Below are 9,709 nucleotides of genomic sequence, written 5' to 3'. Positions count from 1 at the left end.
AGTGATGATGTTCGACAAATATGCAACGGAGTCCATAACCATGTGCGTATCACAGCACTCGAAGGTATTCGTTTTCAAGCTTGAAATGAATCCTCATTGCTTTTCTTGAGCGATTTTCTGAACATTGGTTTGAATTATGATGCAGTCGAAGGCGATCGGTTGCCTTACCACGGTTGACATTCCAGACAGGATAATCACCACTACTTTATTACCAAACTCCATTGGTCCAATTAAACAAAGGTCATCAGGATTGAAGCGAGAACTGTTCCCGATTAAAAACATAAAATACAAGGCCCGAATTTAATCGGGAGCAGGTAAGTTAACTCTCCAATACCCACTGCGGTGCTTCTCTGTTGTTTATTCTTGTTTTACTTTTCACGTGAATATTGGTCGTTGGTGACACGGAAGCTGGTTACACATCTGAACGAGGCTCACATCAGTGCTATTGCATGCTAAGTGCATGGAGGTCGAATTACGGAATACGAGGTCAAGGTTCGAGACTACATCGGGGCAGCGTTCGTGAAGATTCAGCAAAAAGGCATTATTTTTGTTGGAACAAAGTTAGTACCTGTCCAAGCCTCCAGTTGAACCTATGAGGTGCTCCTTTTGGTTTTTTCTTTCTCTTCTGGTCCAGGGATTCGTCGGATAAGGCATCATGCCTCAACGTACTTTTAAATCATCGCTGCTGCGTTTGCGGAACCTCGTGACGTCATTCCAGGGAAAGGTTAGACTCGCTGTGGGAGAAGATCGATGAGGCAATGACGGAGGTTGAGAAACAGTCGGAGGAGGAGGAAGAAGAGAGGTATGTGAAAGAGTGTTTGGATTTCCAGAATAAATTTTTTGAGCTGAAAGGTTTTCTCCAATCCAAAATTCGGGAATATCCCGTATCGAGTGCATCCCTGCCGGTTAACGAGTCGAACTTCCCACAACTTCCCATCCGCACGTTAAGTTGCCTTTGATCAGTCTGCTTAAGTTTTCCGTAAACATCGAAGAGTGGTTGTCATTCCGAGATCTGTATTTGTCCCTTATTCATCACTCTTAGGATCTATCTGTGATTGAAAAGTATCATTATCTTCGGAGTCAACTAGAAGGGGAAGCCCTCTCTGTTATATCGTCACTTGCGTTAACCCAAACGAATAACACGGTAGCATGGGATTTGTTGGTCAAAAAGTATTCGAACAGCAAAGCCCTTAAGCGAAAACAGGTTCAAAATCTTTTCGAGCTTCCTTTCATCAAACGAGAATCAGCATTCGAGCTTCAAGCATTGGTCGAAGGTTTTGAGGAGGCAACGAAGGTGTTAGATCAAGTGGTCCAGATTGCTGACTATAAGGATTTAAAAAAAAAAAAGACACACACCGTCTTAGCCGATTTAGGCTTACAGACTGAATAAATGACATGGACAACTTAAGATTAACATTTAATACCCAGTACCGAGATGGTAATCGAACCCATGCCGTCAGTGGACCAGCGATTACCGTCTTACCACGGTAACCACTTGACCACCGAGACGTACAAGATTTGTTGCTGATTCATCCGTTGTGCTCGAGGTTTGACGAAAGCTGGGAGGAGCACACTTCAACGAAGGAAGAAGAAACTCTGAAGGACTTGGTTGAGTTTCTGCATCGCCGTATTCAAATATTGGATTCACTCCCCAGGAAACCCTCCGAACAACATCTACCTCCTATTCGAAAGGCCACCCAATCCAAGGTTACTAATCATGGTGCTTTTCATACTCCACCCCCCAATTGCGTTTGTTGTTCTGAGAATCACCCACTTTTTACTTGTTCATCTTTCGAAAAACTTTCGGTTGGGGAAAGAGAATCCGTGCTACGCCAACACAATCCCTGCCGAAATTGTTTTCGAAAAGGGCATCAAGCTCAAGACTGCAAGTCCAAATTCTCGTGCCGTCGATGCAAAGGCCGTCATCATACCCTCGTGTGCTATAAGGCGGGAGAGAACTCTAAGAGCACACCATCTGACGGAAATACACCTAAACGAAATGGTAACCCTAACCCCGAAGCAGGTACTTCGAATGCCACAATCAGCTCCAATATCGGGAGGTCATCGAGAAAGGTTCTTTTGGCTACGGCAGTTATTCTACTGGAGGACGACTATGGAAATTCGGTTTCAGCTAGGGCATTTTTAGATTCGGGATCTGAGTGCAACATAATATCCTCACATTTCTCGCAACTTCTTCGGTTTAAAAGAAACAGAGCTGATGTACAAATCAGCGGAATAGGTCAATTCCCTACAAGTACCACGGAAAAGGTTCGTGCTATGGTTCGCTCGAAAAACTCTAATTAAGCCCAAATTATGGATTTTTATGTATTACCGAAAGTAACCGAGGATTTACCCATATCTTCTTTCTCCGAGACGGTTTGGAATCTGCCGAAAGGAATCACACTAGCCGATCCAGAGTTCTTCAGAACTCATCCAATTGATGTTTTACTCGGTGGAGAGTTTTTCTTCAATTTATGTTCCTCTAAGCAACGCCTGCCGTTGGGAAATGATCTCCCAATTCCCAAGTTTAATTGATTCGGTTTTCGGGTGGCTAGTGACAGGAAGCGTAGCAAACAGCAAGGAGGAACCAATTTTATGCTAGCATTTCCAGGTTTTAGATTCGTTGGAGAATCTTAAGGCGAAGCTTTGGAAATGCGAAAACGGAAGTCGTACTAAAAACTATTCTGTGGAAGAAACACAATGCGAAAAACTTTATTTGGAATCGGTGAAACATGGGAAGGATGGTAGTTAGACAGTAGCCTTACCGAAGTGTGAAAATGCGTTGAACAAATTGGGGGTTTCTAAAACTTCAGCAATGCGACGGTTTTTTGAACCTTGAGAAACGACTCTCCTCTGATGAAAATTTGAAAAACGAATACCATGCATTCATGACCGAGTACTTGCATTGCGGTCATATGGGGAAGACAGATAATCTTTCGGATAGCACAATTGCCTTTTATTTACCACATCACCCGGATTTTCATTTTCATCACAGAATCTGTGTCACAGAACTCAGAATTTTGAAATATTCACAGATTTCACAGATTTTTTTAATTTTGAGTGAATTTTCATCAGTGTTATTTAATTATCCAATATAAAATAAAGATTTCTTACTTTGAATTAGAAAAGTATGATAAGATTGGTTATGTTAAATAATTTTTCACAACTAAAGTGTAGAAAAGACATAATTAATCGTGAATTTTCAAAAGAATTAAAAGAAATAGCATCTCAGCAAACCATCACAGAATTGTTGGGTAAAATCACAGTTTTTTTTCGGCAAACTTGGCTGAAAGGTTGCAGCGAGATCATCAATGCAAATCGGTGGTTGTTCATCGAATCAACCGAAGTACATCAGCAATCTATTGAGGCGATTTGGAATGCTGGAATGTAAAGCCGTGTCAACTACGATGGAAGCAAACTTGAAATTAGGAAGCAATGGAAATGCTGAAACAACCATGAAACCCTACAAGAACTCATTGGCTGTCTGACCTATCTAACCGTTTCGACGAGGTCATACATCAGTGCAGCTGTGAACTATTTCAGTCGTGTTCAAGCATCTCCATCCGAAATTCACTGGACTCATCTGAGACGAATTCTGTGGTATCTGAAAGGTACTTCAGACATTGTCAGCGAGAGATGGAACCCCTAATTGGATATGCCGATGCTGATTGAGGGAGCAACGACGAAAGAAAATCGGTTTCTGGTTCCATATTCCAGAAGTCTATATGGATCAACGGTGTCCTGGGCTACTAAGAAGCAAACCATTATTGCCTTAACATCAACAGAAGTAGAGTATGTGTCAATAAGCCCAGCTGCCTGTGAAGCGGTTGAAACACATTGACATACGATACAACTTCATCCGAGAGTGTATGCAGAATGGGATCATCAAGCCGGTGTATGTTTTCTCGAAGGATTAAGTAGCAGACATCTTTACTAAAGGCCTTACCAGAGGACCGTTCCAGTACCTGCGTATGAAGCTCGGATTACTTGGTTAAGCGAGGGTGTTAGAGTAACCAAGTTATCCTTGATCACTAACGAAGAATGTAATGTTAGGAAAATAAAACATTAGTTGATATCAGACTACCAAACACTTCAGACGTCTTTTTAATTACTACGTTCATCAGGAGTATCACCTTGGTAATTGATCACTTTAAACCAAAACTCCTAACCTCCTGAACTTCATAAGTTTCCTCAAAAACTTTTGGTCATTCATTGAAAAACCCATTATTGAAAGTGACGATACGAATGTAAGCTAGGCAGAGTTCTAAAATGGTCGAACCAAATAACGATATTTCCTTTTATTAGGCTACATTGAAAGTTTTACACGATAAAAGCCTCAGCTCAACCAAAAATTTCGACACTTCAGAATCGGTTATCGGAAAGGGCGAAAGTGAAATGCGGTTTTTAGGGAATAATATCGACAAAATCTCCCTATCAGACTGAAAAACACTGTTTCTTCGTTTAAATCAATTATCATATTCTTAAAAATGTACTCTAACTAATATTTTGAGTGTTGGGAGTAGATTTTAATTTCCATAAAGCTTTGCTAACGATTTGAAAATTTATAGTATAATTTTTCAACTAGCCTCAATCATTAGTTTTAAAGAATCCAAAATAGACATAATTTGCTTTACTCTGGCTGAGGACTATAAAAGATTTTTAAAATTCAAATCATTGAAAAAGAAAATGAATGAATAATGTCAACCAAAACTTAACAATCTGGTTTCAAAATTCTCAATGATTATGACAATGACAATGTTACGATAGATCGAGTGCTTTGTATCAATTTGTTTTGTTAGTAGACGATTTAAAAGTATAGTTTAAATCAGTTGATTTTCAACTTCGTTGCACTTCGGAAAGACCTCACTTAAACAAATAATGAAAACAGAACGAGCTCACCAAACGTTGTTCCAAGCTTTTTCGAGGAAGACTTCCGGCTATTTTAAAGTTGCTATATAATTCCATCACCATCCGTCCTGGTCCTGGTTCCCATATATCGGCGCTTCCATATCCTCCGTAAAGAACGTACGAACCCATATTTTCCTGTTTCCTGTTTCGAAGGTTTCATATACTTTTTATTCTCGACCATTTAAAATGTTCGAGTCATTTTGCAGCAGCTTGACAAAAACATGTCATGTCACAACAACTGGTTGCTTCGATCTCAGCAATTTTGCATTTGAGTATATTAATTAACGAAAAATTTGTATTCACCTGAAAGCCCTTTTCATACCGATTCTAGTGGTGTTATTACATAAGCACTGCGATTCTTTACAAAAATATGTCCAGTAACTGTAACGGGTAAAAATTTCTGGGACGGATGAGGGTTTGAAACGTTGTGGAAACTCCCAGAGTACTTCTTCCATTGCACTGGATAGCTTCAACCAGTCGCAGTTTTTGGAAAGTTTCGTCAGATTCCTGGATTAGAATGTTGAAGGAAATCAAATCGATAAGAAAATTTAGTGTTTTATTTTACTTAAGAACTTAAATTCTAGGAACAACAATGCAAGTTCAAAAATTTTTAAATTAAATTTTGTTCACTAGATAAAACACATTCTAGCTGTTGCTGTTGCCCAATGTCTGCTGGTTTTTCGTGTACAGGCAAGTTGGCATGGGGTTTCTCGTTCAATTTAACGACTTTACCTAACAAAAACAATTAAACGGACAGAAAAATAGTTTCACTCTCCTTAAAAAGGGACCATGTGGTTCCAACAAGTATCATTACCGGAAAACTGTGTGTCATTTCAATTTGATGAAGCTGTACCGTCCGGATCATTTCGAATAACTGTAACTAGGTTGAAACTTTCCAACTTTCACACAAACTATCGTCCTCCCGGAAAGCTTTTAATGACTTGGATTTTCGCAACCATCAGTAGGGATCTATGTAGGTACCGAAAGGTTAACTTTAATATTTAAACATGCAGTGCTGCCCCTGTTCGCAACAATCCATCCTCCGTTTTACTGGTCTACCAATTGCAGACTTCCCCACCATTAGGATTGAGTATGTGAAAATGTTCGGATTAAGTACGCTAGGCTCGGGCTTTTTAAGTACCAGTCCGGATTATTTTTGCAACGACCTCTCGTCCCTTCTCTTCCCCAAGGAAGTAGGAAAGGGAAAATGGACCTGTTAGAAGTACTCGAAACTAACAAATCCCAACCCGACTAAATGGTGAACCTAGCTGAGAGCTGCTGCTCTTTTCGCCTGGCTTCCACTTGCTCCGTATGGTCCCTCGGTTCAGCTCTGTGGTGAATTGTTAGCATTTTATGGGTGAGCGAAGGGTTTTGCAATAAATATTTAGTGGCATGATTCACTGCCAACACATAGCTTTGAAAAAGTACGTACAGACTGACTATGAACCACCGCCATGTTTGGCCACCATTGTATGTGCCATCGAATCGATTCTTCCGTTTTGTTTTTTACGACCGTGTTAACCGGTGAAAATCACGGCCAAGGACGGAGGAGGGAAGAACGGGTGGTAGCGGAAAAGCTGAGAAGTGCCTCTCGTTTGCTGCCTTGTATCAACCATTGGTCCCTCTGCTAGGTTCGGATCCTGCTCGAAGGACCACTCACTCACTCGCTCGTTCTCAAGCTCCGGGTTCAGGTCGTTATCAGTAAAAGATATGCGTTTGTTGATGGAATCAATATTCATCGGTGATGGATGGGGAGATCCAGATCGTCGAGCGGACACAGGGCAGACAGACATTCCTCAAACAGATGGGGGCGGCGAGAGTACTTGAGTGAATTTTTATGACGGCACACTGCTGGTTGGGATGTGTGTGTGTGTTTTGTGTGCGGATGTTTTCTAGTGTGTTTAGTGTGTTTTATATTGTCGAGTGATAGAAAAAAAGAAAATCAATCTTAAGATTTCCTACATTCTTGGAAATTATTTCCAGTTGGAAAATTTTGAAATTGCGTCTTTCTCGAGATAAACGAACCCATTATGGATGGTTATGACTTTCATAGAATATCGATCAGGTTTTGCTTATCTTTCGCTTAGATCCAATTCTTTTTGGAGTAAATTTAGAGTAGCAATCTAGTAGAACTCGTGGATCGGATTCATAGATCCAAAAATAAATATGGTTTCAAATGAGCCTAAGAACCTAACATTCAGAAATTAGAATTAGTTTGATAACCCTTTTCTTCCTCAGCTCCTAATTAAAGGTCATCGTGGCAAAGCAAAACTTCTACCCCGGCAACTACTTTAGGTGCGCTTTGATGGCAGATTTGTTATGGATGGATGATTGATTTGTAAAAAACTAAGTTTGGAGTTTTAAATTCCTCTGAAACAAATTTAGAAACTGATCAAAATGGCAAAATGACTAAAAAATAATCGAAAAATGAACCAAGAATTATCGAAAGATCACCAAAAAATTTCCGAAAAATTAAAGCTAAAGCTGAAACTAATCATAAAAAAAAACAGAAGAAATAACCCAATGAAAAAACAAAACATTCTCGGAATAATTAACTGCAAAATAATCAGAAAATGATCAAAACCAACCTAAAAATTATTTAAAAAAAACATGGAAAATTCCAATAATTACAGAGAAAAGAATAAAAACTAACAAATAATTGGAAAATGCTTAAAAAGTTTACCAATAATGATTGAGATGGGTGGTTAAATGAAGTGGGCATTCTACTCTCTGGAGCCCCTTCGAATATTCTTTAAATTCTAAATTTCCAATAATTTGACTTCACATATGCAGTGTTTTGTTATATGATTTTAATCGCCGTAATATTGTAGGATTATAATTTTAATGGCCGCACATGGAATTAAAACTAGAGAGAATTTATTTTATAGAAATTTGAAAGAAAGGTGGATAGACAGGCATTAGTGCGCCAATAGGAGAAAGCTTGATAGGTGTTGAAATTTAAGGCTAGAGGGCATGTTGCTGAAAAGCTCCCATGAATTGCTCCCGCCTTTGCTCTACACTAGCTAACTATACATGAGAAACTCAGAAAGAGAATTCCCATGTATAGCGAGTCCAGTGGTTTGAGAGCACACTTCAAATGAGCAAAAACGTAACAACCTATGGGCCTACTGTGCTTTCCTTTTGCGAGAACAGTTCTAGCGACCACAGTGCGGCTTCCCATAGACAAAAATCAAAAATTCGAAATTTTTATTTCACAAAATCAAGTAGGCGGTGCTTTTCATATATGTTTGAAGTGTGCTGCATGTGTATAAGTTATCACGTGGGAGCACTTATACGCCTGTATCAGGCTTGTATTGACAGATAGTTTCAACGCAACACGTGCAGAGTATTTTTACAGAGAAAAATACTCAATTTTACTGATATTTCTTTAATCTGTTGGTGACTTTTAAAGTGTTAACCGCAATGGAAACTGAAGAAGCAAGTAAGTAGAAGACATTTGAGGGGTTATCTCTGTGATTTATTTCCATACATACAAATATGAAGGTGTTATCGATAAGCGTAAAATGGACATTCAAACTTCAATTGGACCTTTAAAAAAATATATATCAAAATACCTCTCTGATTTTTTCTCCAGTTATCGTTTATAGTATCCTTTAAAAGCTCTAAGTGGTTTCAGCTGCCCGAAATTGCCCGTTTTACAGATATTTTCGTTTTTCTAGATGATGTTTTGACTGTTCAAAATGCCCTATGTTTTGAGCAATGGCATTCAGCAGATCCATCGAAGCGAAAAAACCATTTGTACACCTTTCTGTCCAGTCTCTATGACATGGATGAAATCACGGAGGAATTTGAAGCAGAACTTTTGAAGTTCATCAATTTCTATTGCTTGAAAATTGATAAAAAATGGCTTAAATCCCATAGAACATACAAAAGGTTTGTTCAAGAAAACTCTGATTGGTTGACTAGGTCAGTGAAGCTTCCGTATATTTCAAAACCGAAAGTCGACGATGTATCACAACCAGTTTCGGAAGCGTTTAAAGGAAGACCTTTGAAACCATTTGCTGAATGTTCTAAAAGACAAAAAAAAAACGGCGTGCTGAAAATCTGGTCAATACAAACACTCCCAAAGAATTGGCGTTTGCGGCAACTCTATCTCATAACTCGACTGGCCAAGAAGAGAAAGTGATGACAGCGGCGCAAGCACTAGCTTTATACATCGATTTGGATCTTTCAGAAATAAAGTATAATCTGCTTCGGACTACTTTAAAGGAAAAACATCCAAATATGCTTCCAAGTCTCTACGCGTTGAAACAGCAGAAAAAGAAAATCATCCCGAAGCGTCTTGCTGCAACCGAAACATCTGCTGAAGTTGACTTACAAGATCTCATGAACTGTACCTCGGCTAGCATTGCAAATGATCTTACTTTTGAGGCTTCAGCTTCAGTTAAACTAGTTTGTAAATGGGATTTTGATGGGAGCTCGGGTCATAGTGCCTATAAGCAAAGGTTTTCGGATGCTGAACACTCAGATGAAAGTTTATTAGTTGTTGCCCTGGTCCCTTTGAAAATGGTGGATACCAACACCAATCCTTTGGCTGAATCCCCGACCGGGATCAACATCTTTCTGTAGGCCAGTCAAATTCGTCTTCACGAAAGAAGATTCCCAAACCATTCTGGATATTGAGTCGGAAATAAAAGAGAAAATCACAAATCTAAGCGACTTTTCTTCAATCAATGGCAACTTTAAGATTAACATCAGATTCGAATTCCTCCTCACGATGTTGGATGGCAAAGTATGTAACGTACTTTCAGGAAACAAAGCATCTGCAAAATGTTTTATT

Source organism: Uranotaenia lowii, chromosome 1 (assembly GCF_029784155.1).
Source record: "Uranotaenia lowii strain MFRU-FL chromosome 1, ASM2978415v1, whole genome shotgun sequence".
NCBI lineage: Eukaryota > Metazoa > Arthropoda > Insecta > Diptera > Culicidae > Uranotaenia > Uranotaenia lowii.
Note: the sequence above shows the minus strand (reverse complement) of the source record.